At 39.4% G+C, this 19,231-nt stretch overlaps 1 non-coding gene across 1 annotated transcript; it reads left to right on the top strand.

Annotated features, from left to right (window-relative positions):
- Positions 1-9,265: 9,265 nt before the first annotated feature.
- Positions 9,266-9,370, top strand: LOC112310015 (U6 spliceosomal RNA). The gene has a single exon (XR_002975334.1). It is a non-coding gene; the product is annotated as a U6 spliceosomal RNA (small nuclear RNA).
- Positions 9,371-19,231: the final 9,861 nt, after the last annotated feature.

The following is a 19,231-nucleotide window of genomic DNA, read 5'->3' as shown; positions in this document are numbered from 1 at the left end:
TAACATATTAACTTTTGATTTATGATATCGTTGATGACTAGAACAGTAGGAAAAGACAGTCTTTCACCAAGTTGTGTTGGTCATTTGGATATGCCAATCGAAAACCAATGTAACATAACTACATCACCCCATGTAACAATAATCACTGGCTATTTTTTTAACCCACATGTAAGAAAAAACCAATAAACTTCCAAGAAGTTTACCATCAAAGAATATACTAGCATTATGCTATGTGAAATAAGACAAATACCATATGATCTCACTATAAGGGTAACCTCATCAACAAAATAAACAAGTGAGAACCTGACAGTAATAAAGAACAAACCGACAGTGACCAGGGGGAGGGAGGAGGCGGGTAACGGGGGAAAGAAGGGGAAGGCTCAACAAGGAACACGTAGAAATGACCCTGGACAAAGACAATGGGGCAGGAGGTGAGGATTGCATGTGGGAGGTTGGGGGGGTGGGTAGGGCAGGGGAGAATAATGGGGGGGATGGGGACAACTGTAATTGAACAACAATAAAAAACATATTAATGATTATGGAATAAGAAAAGATATATCAAATATCACTGGCTACAACAAAAACTATTTATAAATTTGAACTATAATTATATCAAAAATATAATTATATAAGGCTAATTAAATTGTAGTTATAAACTTCTGTTTATCAATGAACGGAGCAAACAGTTAGCTAGCCTTTAGACCAGGAGAAGTTACTTGCAACATACATAGACATCAAAAGAATTATTCAGTATATAAAAAATAACCCATTAATCAACAAGAAAAGTTATAAGAAACAATGAAAAACTAGTCAAGACAAATGAAGGAGGGTGTCTGAATGGCCAATAAACCTATGGACATGTCCTCAACATCATTAGTCATCAGGGACGGGTGGGCATTACAGGTAAGAGGTAGAAGTTCATGGCAGGACAGTAATAGCAACAACTAGAAAATGTATAAATCTCATAATTTAAAGGTATGACAGAGCTATTGGAGCAACGATCGTTAGAAATTAAAATTCTGGAGAGAACATCTCTGATTCAAGTTAAAAATCTACAGCCTTTAAATTGTGGGGGTGGGGGCAGGGGTGGCGGTAGAACTTTCTGATCTCAATGCAAGTTGAGTATCCCTCGCAGGCAGATCAGCACTGCTAGAGGTAACAGAAATAGGCAAAGGATTCAGTCACCGGTGCTGACAAAACAAATTAAAAACTTGAGGGAAGAAAAACCATCATCATTTTTTTCCTACAAGATATTTCCTGGGTGCTCTGGTGGCTTGGGAAGCTAGAGATTTAAGTCAAAACCTTGTTAGGAAGCAAAGACCTACAGGGCAGAAGTCCTGGATCAGATACAATTTCTGTTTTCTCTCAAGACTTTTCTATAAATTAAAGCTACATGGGTTAGGAGGAGACTGAGACCTGAGTGGAAAAGTCTAAATGGCAGAGCAAATGCTTCCTGCAGTTTCCACCCGCCCCCCCTGTCCCCCAGGCCACTAAGACTGACCATCAAAATCCTTGTTGGGTTCATCTGAGGTGAGACAAAAATACATACATACATACATACATACATTCATTCATACTCCCTGAGTTTTAAATGACAACCCACCATTTTCTTACTCTTTCCTAACAAAAGTAAAGAGGACTTTCACTGAATACAGCAATCTATATAGCCTCTATGCCTCTTTCATTACAATGTTTGGCATTAAATTAAAAATTACTAGATATATCTGAAGGAAATAAAATAAATATCTATGATTGAAAGAAAGAACTAATAATATACCCAGGCCACTTAAAAATATGGTTATTATGTAAAGGAAATAGAGGGGAAAATAGGTCTTACAAATACATCTGTTAATTTGATAGTTACTTATTCCTTCTTCATACATATAATCTTTAAATAGTCATATTAATATGCTTAAATACAAAATTTATATCTGATAAATTCAAGCTCTACTGTCTTAATGTATCTGATCAAACTGTTTTATTTTGTTTTAACTTTCACCATAACCTCTATTCATAGTGTCTTTCTTTTATATTGGATTTTTTAAATCTATTCTTTTTTTGTTGTTGCCACTGTGATGTTCACAGTTTTTTTGATTGTTGTTCAATTACAGTTGTCCCAGTGTTTCCATGGTTGCTCTCCCCCACTCTGCCCACTGCACCCCCTCTGTTCCCACAGTCCCCACCCTGTTGTCCATATCTATGGGTCCCTTATTCATGTTCCTCGACTAGACTCTTCCTCTTCTTTCCTCTTCTTTCCCCTGTTATCCCTCTCTCCCCTCCCCTCTGTTCACAGTCAGTTTGTTCTTTATTTCCATGTTTCCAGTTCTATTTTGCTCAATTGTTTGTTTTGTTCATTAGGAAGTAAAATTATCATTGTTTGCAGGTGACATGAGAGTGTACATAGAAAACTTCATAGGCTCCACCAAAAAACAGCTCAATCTAATAAATGAATTTGGCAAAACAGCAGGGTACAAAGTCAACACTCAGAAATCGAAGGCATTTTGATACACTAACAATGAAAAATCAGAAACAGAAACTAGGAAAAAAATCCCATTTACTATATAGCAAGAAGAAAAATAAAGTACCTAGGAATAAACTTAACCAAGGAGGAAAAAGTCCTGTACTCAGAAAACTACAGAACACTGAAGAAAGAAATGAATGCAGACACAGATATATGGAAGTGTGTACTGTGTTCATGGATTGGAAGAATCAACATAATTAAAATGTCCACACTACCTGAAGCAATCTATACACTCAACACAATCCCTGTTAAAACACCAATGACACATTTCGCACATATAGAACAAATACTTAAACAATTTACATGGAACCATAAATGACCCCGCAGTTCATACTTTCTGAAACACTATCTGTAAAATATCTTTGACTCCTGGGGTTCATATTATGTTTCACCAGAGAGTATCTCTATTGCTCTACTCTCAACGTGGAGGCATTTCAGCCATGTGGAATGACCATAAACCAAGAGAGAGTTTTAATCGAACAGATAAAACAATTTGTCTGTAATTTATACAGGATCAGGTTTTTTAAAGCAATTCTCAAAGTAATTGAGTATATATATATGTACACATACAAACATGTATACATAATTTATGCATTTATATTTTTCTTTGTCTGCTATTCAAAGTCAAGGATGAGACGCACAGCTGTCTTGCCCATCTCCCTCTGCGTTATTTTTCCTTCAGTTTACTGTTTGTGTTGACTTCCTAAATGCAGACTTGGTACTGGGGTCTTGGATCACCCCCACCTGCACTGCACAGGTCTCAGGCCTTCTCTCCAGTCTACCACAAAAGCGCAGACTTAAATATTTAGCTCTAAGTCATCAGAGATACTCAGATGCTTCGGAAACTATGCCATAATCAATTCTAAGTATTGTTCTAAACTTGCTTTTATTCTCGGTCTCTAGCCTCTGAAGATTGCCTTACTTCACACTCGATCTTATACTTTATCTAGGACATTTATGTATCCTGCACCAAGAGGGTTTTTTGGTCATCTAGGCCACCATATTACTAGAACCGAAAATCAAGTTTTGTTCCTTTAAAAGTCACAGCTGTCAAAACCAGAGTCTAACATATAATTTGAAAATACAGAAAGAAAAACTACCCTACAACAACTTCTATTTCTGAGTTCCACACTCTCCCTTCACACAAACAAAAACTATAGTTTAAATGAGTACTTAATTGCATACTGGTAAAGTTGCTAGAGAACTTGGCAGACGTTCTACTTTTAGAAGCACTCCCCATAGATTTATATATCACATTTTACATAATGAAGACTTCCTTTCCACCCCTTACTACAGCAAAATAATGATAATGATAATAATAAGCTCCTTAAAAGAAGGATGGAACTATACCAGGAAGGACTAGTGAGCTGAGACAAGGAACAAGTTAAGGGTATTGCAGGCTGAAGGGTGAGTGGTTGCAGCTATTTCAGATACAAGGTAAAAGACTTCAGATGTTGTAGCCCAAATTGGACCATTAATATATTAATGTCGAAAGAACAGACTCTCTGCATTGTTGGGGGAAAGGCACAAAATTTAAACACAGGACCAAACTAAACACCCTTTCCTCTGGATTGGACCCATGTGGAGTTTCACGTATGGCTGGACTCAACTTCTCAGTCTCCGAATTAACATGCACTGTTAGACCACTGTTTGACACACTGGGCACAAGGGCAATGTTTCTTATTTTTCCTCCTGTTTGAAACAAAATCACCAGGAAAGCAGACTTTTATGCTTCCAAGCCCAGTTTCTGCTTGTTTTCTGTTTCTGAGAATGCTGACATACTCAAGAAAGCCTAATTAGTCAGTTCATTAGCATATGCTAATCTAATTAATTCTGCCTGCCTATATGTGGAAAGATGTCTCCTTTAAAAAATTATCTCCTATGAATGATATAGGCAACTTGGAGAATATATTTCCTTTGCATTGCTTATGGGAGAAATGACTATCATTTCTGAGTCTAGCCTTTAAGACTGATGGTTTGCGTCTTCGTTTCTTTGAGACCTGAGCCACCATGTAAAATGCCCCCATTAGCTGAGAGATAATATAGAATCCCTGTAACTGCACTGATAGGGAGAGGGTCCCCCTGAGATCAGCCTAGAGGATGGCAGCCATATGAATGAAGCTATCGTGGACCCTCCAGACAAACCCAACTCTCAGCTAAGAGCACTGAGTGACTCACGTTGATAACACATGAGCAGAAGAACTGTTCATCTGAGCCCTGCCCAGATTCCTAACCCACACAGTTATGTAACCTAATAACACTGTTATTTGAAACTAGTTGTTTTTAAAGCAATGAATAAAGGAACACTGTTAAGGACTCATCAACTTTGGCAATAGTTGGAAAATATAATTATTTTTGGATGTGGAACTTCCCTCAGCAACTCCATTGTTGAGAGAGAACTAGAAGCTGGACATTTGGACAAAACCAACTCCTCAGATGAGCAGATTTCAAGTCAAACAATGGAAGATGTTACTTTGAATGAGATGATTAATTACATGTGTTCGGTTTTCCAAGCCAAGGGTTTTCAGTGGGGAAAAAATGACAGAATCAGGGCCCCCATTGTGAAATCTACCCCAGTGGTTGTAGATAGGGCTGGGTACAGTGTGTGTTGGCAAAAGCAATGCAACAACTTCCTCCCAGTGTAACCAGAGTCTTAATCGCGTTACCAGTTAGAGACCGGACTCATGAAATTTTATTTGAGAAATCACTAATCTTTCAATTACAATGCTGTGTATAATTTTATGAGTTGATATTATCAGTTCTCAGTTACCAGAACTGGGGTAAGATGCAAGCATACCTGTACAATTAATAGGTCAGACAACATTGCACCTCTTAATAAACTATTGTTGCTCAACTCAAAATCCACCCCTCCTCTAGAGTTATCTCTAATGCTGGGGCTGGGAATCTACAGTTACGTTTCTCATGTAAGCTGGCTTCCTGCTGCTTGTGCCTGGAAGGGCAGGAGACAAAAGACGCAGTGATCAGCTCCTTCTTGGTGGGGATATGGCACATCGGCAATGGCTCTTCAAGCTGGCAGCAGCAGTTCAGAGTTCAAGCAGCAGTTGGATCCAGTTTTTACCTCTGATCAGCCCTCTAAAATCCATCTTTCTAAAGACACAGGTTGGAGCATCAGTTCTCCTTCTCCCTCTCCTTCCTGCTACATCCTCCTTCCCTGCTACGTCTGTGGGCCGGTGCACGCACACACATGCATGGACACCAAGTAGCCTAATTATTTAAAGCCACTGAGATCCTGTATTGTTTCAGCAGCCAGCCTGACTTATTGTTATGAACACGGAAGTTAATACCGGAACCGGAATCACATTGCAAAAAATGTTCCACTGGCCCAATGACTGAATGGAAGAGGACAAGACAACGCATACAACCATCTCCGTAGCTCTTCATCCATGTCATTCAAATGCAAAATATTTGCTAAACCTCTTGTCTGCAGTAATGTGTAAGACTGAACAAATGATACTAAGCTGGAGAAAGAGGTTGGAAAAGGTCATTTTAATACGTGTTGATTGTCATTGTGTCTGTTTAGCAACTACGAAATGAGACAGTGTAGGAGCAGAAATATAAGGATAAAGAGAGACCACCTATATAGGCCTGCGATATTGGAAAAATTGACAGATTCTACATCCTAAATATCAGATGAAACTTTTTAAGTGTTTCTTTTTTTCCCCACAAAGACGTGATGAAAAATCTCAATAAAGTCATCAGGTTTGGAATGTTTCCTCTGTAGGCCTCATTCACTCGAGGTAGTCAAGTTTTGTGGAGATACAAGAAGAAACCAGGAAACAAGGACATGTGCGTGCCAGAGAATGGTTTCAAATAGAACTTTTTACGTGGCTACCCACACATGAAACTGACTAGAAGTACACAAATCATAAAATTAATAAGGTTTTGAAGAAATTAAGTTGCCAGAGAACACTAGCCTCATCTAAAACTTCTATTTTTTTTTAAGTAAGTCTGAACATAGGCCTCGGCAGGAAGTGGGCCACAAAAGGAGCCCAGGCCCCTGAGAGGATATATATCCCCAAAGCCATTGCTGATACACATTTCTCAAAGTCAGAAATGTGGAAGAACCTCTTGGAGGTTTGCTGCCTTTCCTCCAAAAGCTTGTGGCTTTCGATCCTTAAGAAGAAAATTCTCTAAATACCAACTAGTTTAAGCTGACTGTTGTTTAAGGCTAATATATATTTACCGAATTGTTCGCCTAGTTGTTCTGCTAATGATTGAAAGAGAAAAGTGAAAATCAACAAGACTAATTGCAGATTTTTCTATTTCTCTCTTTGAACTGACCATTTTTTGCTATATGCCTATTGAAACTCTCCTATTAGGTATGTTTATGTTTAATATTAGCGCATCCTCCTGGCGAAGTGTTGTTTTCATCACTATAAAATGCCCACTTTATTTTAGATAACAACCCTTGTCCTAAAGTCTACTTTGATACATTTTCTTAGCACTGTTGTGTGCAAACCACATCTTTTGTTTGTTTGTTTGTTTTGATCCCATCACAGAGACAGCACAGGGTTTTGGTCTTGGTTTTTATTTTATTCTGAAGTCCTCTGCCTTTTAATTGGAAGATTTGGTCCATCTACATTTAATGAGGTTCTATAAACATTTGAGCGGATGTCTCTCGTCTTAATATTGACATGTCAGTTCCACATGTTCTTCAGTTCTCTCTTCCTTCTTTTTTATCTTCCTTTTTATCAGTTTTTAAATGAAAAGCTAGATTTACTTTTTAAAAAATTCTTCTGGTAAGATAAGATCTAACCTTTACTCCATCTTAGCATATATATTCCCTCATTCATCCCATTTCTTTCAGTTTCACGTCAAAAGCATCAATTTGCCTGTCCTGACAGATCTACCAATGGGGATACAGCTGAGGGGAGAGGCTACTGCGATGCTTTCAGTCATCCTCCTTCACGTTGGTTTGCTCTTGTGTCAATACCTATTATCTACGTTCATAAAATCAGGTATTAACACCATATGCTGTCAAAGTGAGCAGCTCATTTTATCCAATATAATATCAAAAAAATATATTGGCAAATGCCATGCTTAATCAAGTGCAGCTCTATGACTACCAGTGTGGTACGTCTGTTAAAGAAGAAGATGCACTTAGCCAGGCACAGCTGAGAATTCCTGAGACTCTCTCCTCTTCTCGTCCCTCATAGCCACTGAGCCTTATTTCACATGTTCCCGTGCGTTCAACGACCATCCATTTCCTGACTGCTAACAAAAGTATATGTCTTGGTACATATATTCAATGCCAAAATTTCTCTTCCCACTGAAGCCTCTGAGGGAACAAGAGTCCTAATTATATATAGAAAATATGGAATGTTCTCTTAATCTGTATCTTAATTATTGTCTCTATATTTGAAGTAAATCCAGTGTTGTCTTTGGCTCTTTATTATTACTAACACATTTTCTGGCAAATAGCAGCATGTGAATCAGCATCCTGGTGTGCCCTGACACCCAAATTGTTAACAAATGATCTACTCCAGCAGTTAGCACACCACGGTTCACAGGCCAAATCCAGCCCAACTTCTGTTTCTGTAAATAAAATAGTTGTGCAGCACAGTCATGCTAATTTGCTTTTATATTGTCTTTGATTGCTTTTGCATTACGGTGGAAGAGTTCAGCAGTTGCAACAGGGACCATATGGCCTTGTCCAGAAAGAGTTTGCTGACCCTTGATTGACACCGTCACTGTGTATTCATTCAACGTATATGAGAACTTATTAAATAGTGCTATGAATAGGCACTGTTTCGGGCACTGAGGATGTAGAGGTCAGCCAAAGAAACAGGCCTTGGCAGTCACGGGACATATATTTGAATGGTGGGTGATGGTGGCTGACGAGAAACAAACACACAGGAAAATAATTAATGCCATAATTTCAGAAGGGATTTGTGCTGTGAAGAAAATCAAGTGGGTGCAGTGATCGAAAGTAACTGTCAGGAGGCAGCACCACTGGGTGAGGGGTCAGGAGGGCCCCTCCAAGGAGAGGGTATTAAGCTAAGACCTCAATAAAAATGATGTAAGGATGAAAAGAACAAGATGTGCAAAGTTTTAGTGCAGGAAATGAACGTGATTTGTCCGAAAGACCTAAGGAAGGCCAGTGTCGCCGGAGCAAGGTAAGTGCTGGAAAGAGACAAGGGCCTGACTAAATGTTTGTGAGACTTGGGATCGATGACAGATTGCACTCCTGCGTTCTCACAGGGTCGCGTAGAAGGAAGTGATATTGATTAAAGGTTGTTTACTATTCTTTTGTGTTAATGATTTATGTTGGTTGCAGTGCAAACATAAATGATTTGAACATCAATGGTGAGAAAATTAAGAACTTCTGATTAAAATTTTAAAAGAAGAGCAAGATTTATGTCCCCTTTAGAGGCGAGGTTGAAATATTGCTCCTTACTCATCTCCACCTTGATCGGGTCGTTTAAGGTGGCAGAGTCAAACCAGACCTTACAAGTATTCTCTCCCACAAATCTAGGAATGTGAGCAAACACAAAACAAACCCAAAACCGAAAATCACAAAGACTACCAGTGATCACGCAATGTAAAGAGCAGATGACCTGAGAGGTGCAAATAAGAAGTTTTAAGAATAAATACACATCCCCTTCTATGTTTTTTAAGGACAAAAACATTGGGTGTAGGTGCATAGTGGGGGATGGTTTATTGAGAAGAGGAAAACATGTTAATAAAACATTGAAAATTCTCATTAAGAAACAACAACTATATGTGCCTGCTTTGGTAGAACATATACTAAAATTGGAAAGGTACAGAGAAAATGAACACAGCTCCTGTGTAAGGATGACATAAATTCCTGAAGTATTCCATATTCTTAAAAGTGAACAAAGGACTCGAATAAACATTTCTCCAAAGATGATATGCAAATGGCCAACAAGCATATGAAAAGATGCTCAATATTACTAATCATTAGGGAAATGCAAATCAAAACTTCAATGAAATACACCTCACACCTATTATTAGCTACTATAAAAAGTATGCTAAGAGCCAGGAAATAACAAGTGTTGGTGAGGATGCAAAGAAATTGCAACTCTTGTGTATAAAGAATAAAAATTTGGTCAGAATAAAAATTATGGTGCAACTGGCATGGGAAAAATGTATGGAATTTTCTCAAAAAATTTAAAATAGAACTACTGTATGATCTATCAATTCCACTTCATGCCAAAAAAAAAATTGAAAGCGGAGAACCAAGATGGCGGCGTAGGTAGACACACTGCGCCTCCTCGCACAACCAGAACTGACAGAGAATCGAACGGCAAGGGGGACCAACACCAAGGAAACAGAAAATAATCATTCATCCAGACTGGTAGGAGGGGCGGAGACGGCACTGGGGTGGAGAGGACTCGCGTGGCTGTGGCGGGACTGAGACTGGCGGAGTGTGGGACAAATGGCGCAGGCAGTCCGAGCACTAGCAGACCCTGCAGTCCCACATTTGCACAGATAAACCCAGAGGGCCGGACTCAGAGTGGCGGAGAGTGGGGCAGGCAGAGTGGCAGGTAGCACCTTGCGGCAACACATTCGCCCACAGATAAACCGGACGAACGGCGGGCAGAGAAGCAGACCACTGCGCAACCAAGGGCTCCAGCTCAGGGAAATAAAGCCTCAAACCTCTGATTGAAAGCGCCCCTGGGGGTTGGGGCGGCAGGAGAGACTCCCAGCCTCACAGGAGAGGTTGTTGGAGAGACCCACAGGGGCCTAGAGTGCGCACAGGCCCACTTACTCGGGAACCAGCACCAGAGGGGCCCAGTTTGATTGTGGGTAGCGGAGTGAAAGACTGAAATCCGGAGGAGAGTGAAGCGGGCGCCATTGCTCCCTCTCGGCCCCTCCCCCACGTACAGCGTCACAGCGCTGTGACCAGCATTACCCCACCCCGGTGAACACCTGAGGCTCCGCCCCTTAAAGTAACAGAGGCGCCAAGACAAACAAACAAAAAAAAAATGGCCCAAATGACAGAACCCTTCAAAGCTCCAGAAAAAATACAACTAAGCGACGAAGAGATAGCCAACCTATCGGATGCACAGTTCAAAGCACTGGTTATCAATATGCTCACAGACTTGGTTGAATCTATTCGAAAAACAGATGAAAAAATGAAGCCTATGCTAAGAGAAACAAAGGAAAATGTACAGGGAACCAATAGTGATGAGAAGGAAACTGGGACTCAAATCAATGGTATGGACCAGAAGGAAGAAACAAACATCCAACCAGAAAAGAATGAAGAAACAAGAACTTGGAAAAATGAGGAGAGGCTTAGGAACCTCCAGGACACCTTGAAACGTTCCAACATCCGAATTACAGGGGTGCCAGAAGGAGAAGAGGAAGAACAAAAAATTGAAAACTTATTTGAACAAATAATGGAGAACTTCCCCTATCTGGCAAAGGAAATAGACTTCCGGGAAGTCCAGGAAGCTCAGAGAGTCCCAAAGAAGCTGGACCCAAGGAGGAACACAACAAGGCACACCATAATTACATTACCCAAGATTAAACGCAAGGACCTACATCCAAGATTACTGTATCCAGCAAAGCTATCATTTAGAATGGAAGGGAGGATAAAGTGCTTCTCAGATACGGTCAAGTTGAAGAGGCTCATCATCACCAAGCCCTTATTATATGAAATGTTAAAGGGAGTTACCTAAGAAAAAGAAGATCAAAAATAGGAACAGTAAAAATGACAGCAAACTCACAGTTATTAACGACCACACATAAAACAAAAACGAGAGCAAACTAGGCAAACAACTAGAACATGAGGGTTGTCAATAAGGGAGTGGGAGAGGGAGAGGGGGGTAAAGGTACAGAGAATAAGTAGCATAGATGATAGGTGGAAAATAGACAGGGGGAGGGTAAAAATAGTGTAGGAAATGTAGAAGCCAAAGAACTTATAAGTATGACCCATGGACATGAACTATGGGGGGGGAACGTGGGAGGGAGGGGGGTGGGCAGGATGGAGTGGAGTGGGGGGGGAATGGGACAACTGTAATAGCATAATCAATAAATATATTAAAAAAAATAAAATAAAGTGACCACTAAATATAAAAAAAAAAAAAAATTAAAAGCAGGATATCAAAAAAATTATTCACCCATGTTCAGAGCAGCTCTATTCACAATAGCCAAGAGGTTTAATAATCCCAGTGTTCATCAATGGATTGATGAATAAACAAAATGTAGTGTATACATACAATGGAATACTATTCAGCCTTCAAAAAAGAAGGAAATTCTGTTACATGCTACAATTTAAATGAATCATGAGGACATAATACTAAATGAAACAATCGAGTCACAAAAGGACAAATACTATGTGACTCCACCTACATAAGGTGCTCAGAGGAGTCAAATGCACGAACAAAGCAGAATGGTGGTTGTCAGGGGCATTAGGAGGGAGTAGTGGGAAGTTATTGTTTTGTAAATTTATTTTTCAATTACAGTTGACAAGCTATAGTATACTATACTTAAATGAACAATAGAGTGATTAGATATTTATATACCTCAGGAAGTGATCACCCCCATAAGTCTAGTGCCTGTCTGACACCACACACAGTTATTAAAATATTACTTACTATATTCCCTATGCTTTACTTTGTGTAATAGCACAGAGTGTCAGTTTAAAAAAATATATCATGGGAATGGATGGTGATAATGGTTGAGGTCCTCAGAAAAGTCAAATACAAAGGGACAGAAAGTAGAAGAGTTGGTGCCGGGGGCTGTTGGGAGGGCAGAATGGTGGCTATTGTTTCATAAGTATAGAGTGTCAGTTTTAAAGAAAGGAAATAGTCATGAGAATGGATGGTGATAATAGTTGCACAATAACGTGAATATACATAATAGTACCAAACTGTCAACTTAGAATTAACATGGTAAATTTCGTCATGCTTTTTTTTTTTAGAACAAAAAAATCAAAGTATCAACAACCTGTAGAGAAGAAGAGGTCATGATAGCCACAGAACAGAACAGAGCTTGGGACATCGTAGATCAGGAGAAGAATTAGGTAATGTTGGCCTCTTAAGACCACCGGGAAATGTCTTGCAGATTGAAAGAATTTATTGCTCCTCAGTCGGATGAAGAGATGAAGACTGTAGAAAACCCCTACCCTCTGCAAACACCACAGAAAAGACTAATTAAAAAAAAAAGGTTTCCCTGACTTTTAAGAAAGGGCAAATGGCTCACTACTCCTACACAGGTTCTTATCTTCCCCATTTCACGTGAGCTGAGAGCCAGCAGCTTGAAATTAGCAAAAGGTGTCCATACAGCCATTTATGATTTGACTGTTTCACGGTTTAAATGTAAGTTTGTTTATATTCTTATTTGGCACTAGATTATCAATACCACCTTAAAAATAAACAAACTGAGGACCCAGAGACTGAAGATGTAAGTGGAGGAGCTGAACGATTGCCTATGGCTGTCGGGGTCTTTAACTGGATTCCTCGGTACTTCGCTATGATTCTTTTCTATGACTTTTATTAGAATCAGTCTTCCCCTTGCATCCACATGTGTTCTGGAAATGCAGAGAATAAAAGATGCCAACTAATTGGAAGCAGCTATTGATAAATGCATTTAAACAACTTCCTTTCCACACGGAGAGTTCATTCTTTACTACTTTCCTCAGCACGGACTGTAGTCAAAGACTTCATAAATGGTGATGCTGAGGAAATACACAAGAATATTTCCCCATTTGTTGATAATGATTTATTCTGTATATGCACATGCAGGTTAATTTTTCATGTAATGCCTGGGATACAAGAAGATGTGGATTCATTACCTGGTTCTGCCCCATGCCACGTACATCGGCCTGGGCAGGATGCTCTCAATGCAGTAAGTTTCCTCATCTGTAAACTGACGCCAGATAGCTCACGGAATGCAGTTCCAGCAGGTAATGGAATCGCGTGTGCACAAGCGTGCTAACCAGGAGAACGCGATCCAAATGTGGGCTGTAATTGTCATCTAAGTCCCCATAAACCTGGGAGGAAGGACCTTAACCAAGAGCCAGAGAACACAATGAACACTTTTTAGAAAATACTGAAAAATAGGGTTTTTCCATGCATTGTCTATTGAAATAAAACATTCAGAGATTAAACTATAAGGGTAAGAGAATTTTTCTTGCCCAGAATATCCAGTGTTCTAGGTCTTAAATTCTTATAAAAAATATTTCTTTCCTGCTTTTCTGCATAAGAAATTATACTTTAGAATCACAGAATTCCATAGTTGACTCTATAAATATTTTATTTATCTATAACAATTAAATAATGAAAACCTTAATTCTAAGAGATTCAGTATTACTTAACCTGGAAGATCAGGGTTAAATCTAGACTTTGTCCTGTCTGAAGTGTGTGTATATATTCTTAAGTAAAATAAAATACATATAAAAAAAGTATGGAATAATTTGTTCCTGTCTTAGTTTGGGTTCTCCACAAAAAGTGCCTGAGACATGGATCTGGAGGCAGTGAGTTTATAGGGAGGGGATTACAGAGAGCAGAGTGAGGAAGGAAGGATAATGAGACAGGAAGGGAAGAAGGCAAGGAAAGGTGCTGCTGTGAGCTAGTTTCTATGCTGGACAACTGCGGCTCCATCCATCACCCTGGGGATTGCCCAAAAAGCCACACAGAATGCATCTCAAAGTGATCCCTCCAAAGTGAGGAGAGCCAAGGTATCTATCCATTGACTCCTGTCCCCCATGGGTTGAGGATTGCTCCCCAAATGCATCTGCATGCAAGTGAATCGGTTTTCTCAAGCTTTAGGGACAATCTGAAAGGTAGAAAAGCACAGAGTCGCCATAGGATGCATTTGTGGGGAGGTGCTGACAGAGCGCACTGAAAACAAGTAGGTAGGTCGGTTGAATGTGATACAGGCACAAAAAATGGCTCCCACCTTATTGGTTGCTATGAGGACTAAGTAAATTGATATGGATGCACTTTAAATGGTGCTTGGCACATTATAAAAGCCATAAACAGCAGCTGAGGTTTTTACTAGACTAAGAGATTTGTTTACATACACTACTAATTGGTAGGGATTTTGCTCTGGCCCCCCATTGCTTATTCTTTTCTTTCCTATGGCTTCTCTCTTATTCTCTGTTGCTAAGTACATCTTTCCATGCTTTTCACAGACCTGTCTCTGTGTGAACAATATCGCTTTTTCCTTCCCATTAGCATTTTATAAAATGTATTATCTCAGCTATGGTGTCTTATTTAAATGACAACTCATCTGAAAAACAAGATCAAGTGCTTCACTCAACTTTGCATATCTGTGAGGACCCAGAACGATTTTATACACAAGAAGATGTTTAATAAGTATTACACGTTTCGACATGGTTCTAAAGCAAATGCCTTTCAGTTGCCCTCACCACCAAGTTTTGCCAGTGTTTAAAACACCTGGCCTTATTACTTCAATGAAAATTTAAATTCACAGCTCCTATTAGCATTGCAGACGATTTCTGGCCTCGTTTCCCTGGACATTAATGGAAATTTAGATCTTTTAATGAGCTTACTACAGAAAGAATTTTGGTATTCGCATAAACTACTGCTGTTCTCTTTGCCTAGGGCTAGAGAGAAAACAGTCACCAATGCAAACTGGTCAGATAACTTCAAAGATGTTTAATTGTAAGAAAGGCCATTATCCACCCTATAAACAATACATGTGCATTCTGGTGCATTTCAATGCTAAATTTAATTTCTTGGATACAACTTTCTTGATCTCCTTCTACCTACCTCACTGATCCATCTGATTCACTTTTCTGTTTTCTTTTTATTTCATTCATTTTTAAATGTTTGGACAACGTCAAGGCTTTGGAGAGATTCTCTTATTCATTATCCTACACTTACCTCCAGCCCAGTCTTCCCTTCCGAACGTCAGGAGCACGCATGTAACTGAATATGTTCCCAGTATCTTCACTTTGATGGTGTGATAGATTATGGAAAAAAGAAACCTAACAATTCCTCCCTGACTTTGCATCCCCTTTGCAATGTGACGTGATGGTCCCATTAAGAGGCTGAGCCTCAAAAGCAGTTTACTAAGTGAAAGAAACCAGTCACACAAGGTTGCTCCTTGTAGGACTTCATGTATGGGAAATAATCCACAGTAGTTGTAATGTAAAACATGTCACTGAATTATTCACAATAAAATTGTTAAATTATGTGAGATTAACCTCAACTTAAAAAATTGCTTCAGCCCTGGCCAGGTGGCTCAGGTGGTTGGAGCGTCATCCCAAACACCAAAAGATTGTGGGTTCGATCCCCTGTTGGGTCACCTATGGGAGGCGACTGATAGATCTCTCAATCTCTCTCCCCCAACTCCTCTCCCTAAAATCAATAAACATAGCCTCAGGTAAGGATTAAAAAAAATGCTTCAGTGGGTTCCCATGTCACTCAGACCCACACTCACAATCTTTACAAACATACATGTACCTGTGGGTGCAACCTTCACTTGTGAGTCTTCCTCGTGCTCTCTACTCCTGCCACCTACGTTTCTGTGCCACTGTCTAACATCCATGCCTTCTGGAATTCTCCTGTCTGTATTGCTTTATCCCTGCATATGAGCAGGCTCACTGTCCACCTACTTTCAGCTATTCAGATAGTATAAAAGACTTTTTCTACAATTTTGTTTTTCCGGTCTATTGAGTCTGTATAGAAGGAAGAGTAATAATATGCATAATGTCAAAATGTTGGTAACAACTAGTTCCATCTGGATAATTTTCCCTGATTTTAAGTAGGTGCATAATGATCGAAGCTGCCAAAACATCTCAAGAAAAAGGATATGAAACCTCCAAAGACAAATATGCACAAATTGAAGGTAAAGGTCACAAAGGAAGGCTGATTTTCTCATCAATGGCCATACCTTGGCAAGTATAGCGAGCATGATCAGCAAGTCATTTGCAGTGGGCAGTGCACCAACTCTGAACACAGGGAGAACATCAGCCCCGGTGCCCACAAGGCATAGGATTGATAAGGAATGGAGTCTGGAGCCTTCAGGGATCTTCTTTCTGTCCAGAAACCTTCCTCTCCCTTCGGGACAACATACTTGGTTTGACTAGATATGTAGAAGCTCAGCTCTAATTTAAGATAAGTATTACTTTTTACACGTGTCCAGTTTCCCCTTGATTAAAAAAAATTCTTAACTGAAATAAAAAATTTCAACATTTGAAGTAGTCGTTAGGGCATGTTAGAGCTCATAGAACACCCTGTATACCATCAGAACTTCAATCGCAGGCCCGTAGCTGACCTGAATGCTGGCCATCATTCTACCCATGGCATCGCCACACAGAGAGAATGGAAGCTAATTTCCCTATTCATTTATAATTACTTATTTTGTATATGCATATGCAGGTTAATTTTCCATGAAAAGTGCACATTGGGCCTAGCTTAACAATTATTCTTTGCTTTAAAATTCCTTTGAAGGAAAAGAGGAAAAAATATTTATCAAGCTTTTATACATGTGCTCTTTATGTACAACTGGCAGTTTTTAAAAATGATTTAGTTCATTATTGGCTTCTAAAATACATGAAAAACAACAAATAAATTACTGGAGCAAAGAAGCAAAAATAATTTGTTATATACCTAGTAGACATCCAATAAGTGTTTGAATAAATTTAAAAAATAAGGGTTCCTTTTAACATAACAGCTAGGCATTTAATAAATATTTGATGAATAAATGATACAAGAATATATAGAGTATTACTGTAGTGTGTTTCCCTTCATCAGATACTGAGTTCTCTTGACTTCATTCTTTCCATACATAGTAATTTTCTCTGTGGTATGACTCACTCTCAGAAGCCAGCAATAAATATCTATATATCCATCAGTCCAATGATGTTATCCATTCATCCATTCAATCAAGTATTTGTTCAACTAATTTAGCCGCTCGATACGAACACTGATGATGCCCAGCACTGTTCTGGATTTCGGAAATCAAGGAGCACAGAACGAGCAACGACAGAACAGCACGACTGTACTAATGGGAGGGGAAGTACAAACTGTGGTGTCGGGGTTAAGGAACATTGTATCTGCAACGTACAGAGTGAGTAGGGGCTAGTCAAGTGAGAAAGGGATTGGATGGGAAAGGGCATTCCAGACAGAAGGAAAGGAAAAACACAGGTTTTGACACATGGGGGAATTGGTGGGAATTCACCATGACTATAGCAAAAAACACAATACTTTGATGGCTCTGTGTTCAAACTGGACCTCTTTGGAAGCACACCAAGGGTTTTACAAACCTTCTTTTTGGGGGGGTATATGTATTCACATTACATTTCATTTATACTTCAATTACAGTAGATTTTACAGTGTATTAATATTAATATATCATGCTTCTCCTTGCCCTCCAAAATAAACTTTCTTAAATACGGACTTTATATGGAAGTCATGGGATCCTGAAAAAGAAGAGAATTAATAACTGACCATTAGGATTCAAGTCTGTTTACTATTATGACTCTTCTAGAATATCTCATTTTTTAATTTCTAGACCCTCTCTGCCTACATTGGCCTTCCTAAACAGGTTGTTCCCCACTGACTTCCCTGACCTCTTCTCCTGGGATGACTGTAAGCAGCTTAAAACTCCAGTTTGCAAAGCTGACCTGGCTCCCACTAAAACAGGTAAGATGTGCAGCAGAAAAAGGTAGACTGTGTAACAGCCATGTTTCAGTCAGTGCAAAACCACTCATTGAAGAAGTTAGGAACCTACAAGAATTTTGTACTTAAGATACTCAAGTACTCTCAAGGGTATTTGAGAGTTGAAGAAGGCATCAGAGGCTATGAGGGAGGCAGAGTATGGAGAATGGTTTGGGCTGATGGTGTGGTGGAGAATTGAAGGCCCAGGAGTTTATCTCTGAACCAGTGTATGATGGGCATAGGGATGGACTTCATGGTGGACTAGACTCAACTGTCCCTTGATGGAGAACCAGTTTATGGTCTGGGACTTACATTGCCCAGACTGTGAGAGCTGACACTTAAGAGAACCTAGAAGTTGTTCTTCCCCAGATGACCTAGCTCATAATTGCTCATTGAAAAGAAGCTTCACACAAATGGTGATGTCTTGAAGCTCCCTATGGTTGTATGTGGGCTTGCCAGTGACTGCATGCAAGCCAAATACCCTTGGCATGGTTTTAAAATGCCCCAAATACCCTCCTCCCCCAACTCAGCTCATCCCCGTGCTTTGCGCATGAACTCTATGCTCCATTCAGACAAAACCATTGCTTCTATCCACAACATCAGTTCTTTTCTCTGTCCTACGCTATTGCACTGCTATGGTTTTCCATTCTGATTCCTTTTTCATGGACCACTTTCGACTCCACCTTTGGTAGGAAACGTTGACCCGGTACTCTGCGCACTATAGTGCTTTATATAGTACACTGCTGTGGTTTTCCTGTCGCTTATATACATTTGTTCCCAATAACCAGTGTTTTAAAACTTTATTTTTTTTTCTGTTTTAACCACAAAATTCCCTTATGCAACATACTTTTGAGGGAATATTCAATAATATAAGCTATTTCTTGTCCTTACTCAGTAAATAAATTGCTTCCACATTTAGGAATTCACATTAGAATCATGGGAGTCAAAACTATATTATTAAAAGGAAAACTTTGAATTTACTTTATATAACAGGTAAGTCATCAGTAAACTTTAGCATTTTGACAAATAATGGGAAACCCTTGTGGAATGCCTCAGAATTTAGTAGGTTCCCCAGCTAGAGAATGAGAAT

The sequence above is a fragment of the Desmodus rotundus genome, chromosome 8, assembly GCF_022682495.2.
Source record: "Desmodus rotundus isolate HL8 chromosome 8, HLdesRot8A.1, whole genome shotgun sequence".
Taxonomy (NCBI): Eukaryota; Metazoa; Chordata; class Mammalia; order Chiroptera; family Phyllostomidae; genus Desmodus; species Desmodus rotundus.
Note: the sequence above shows the minus strand (reverse complement) of the source record. Positions and strands in the feature narration are given on the sequence as shown.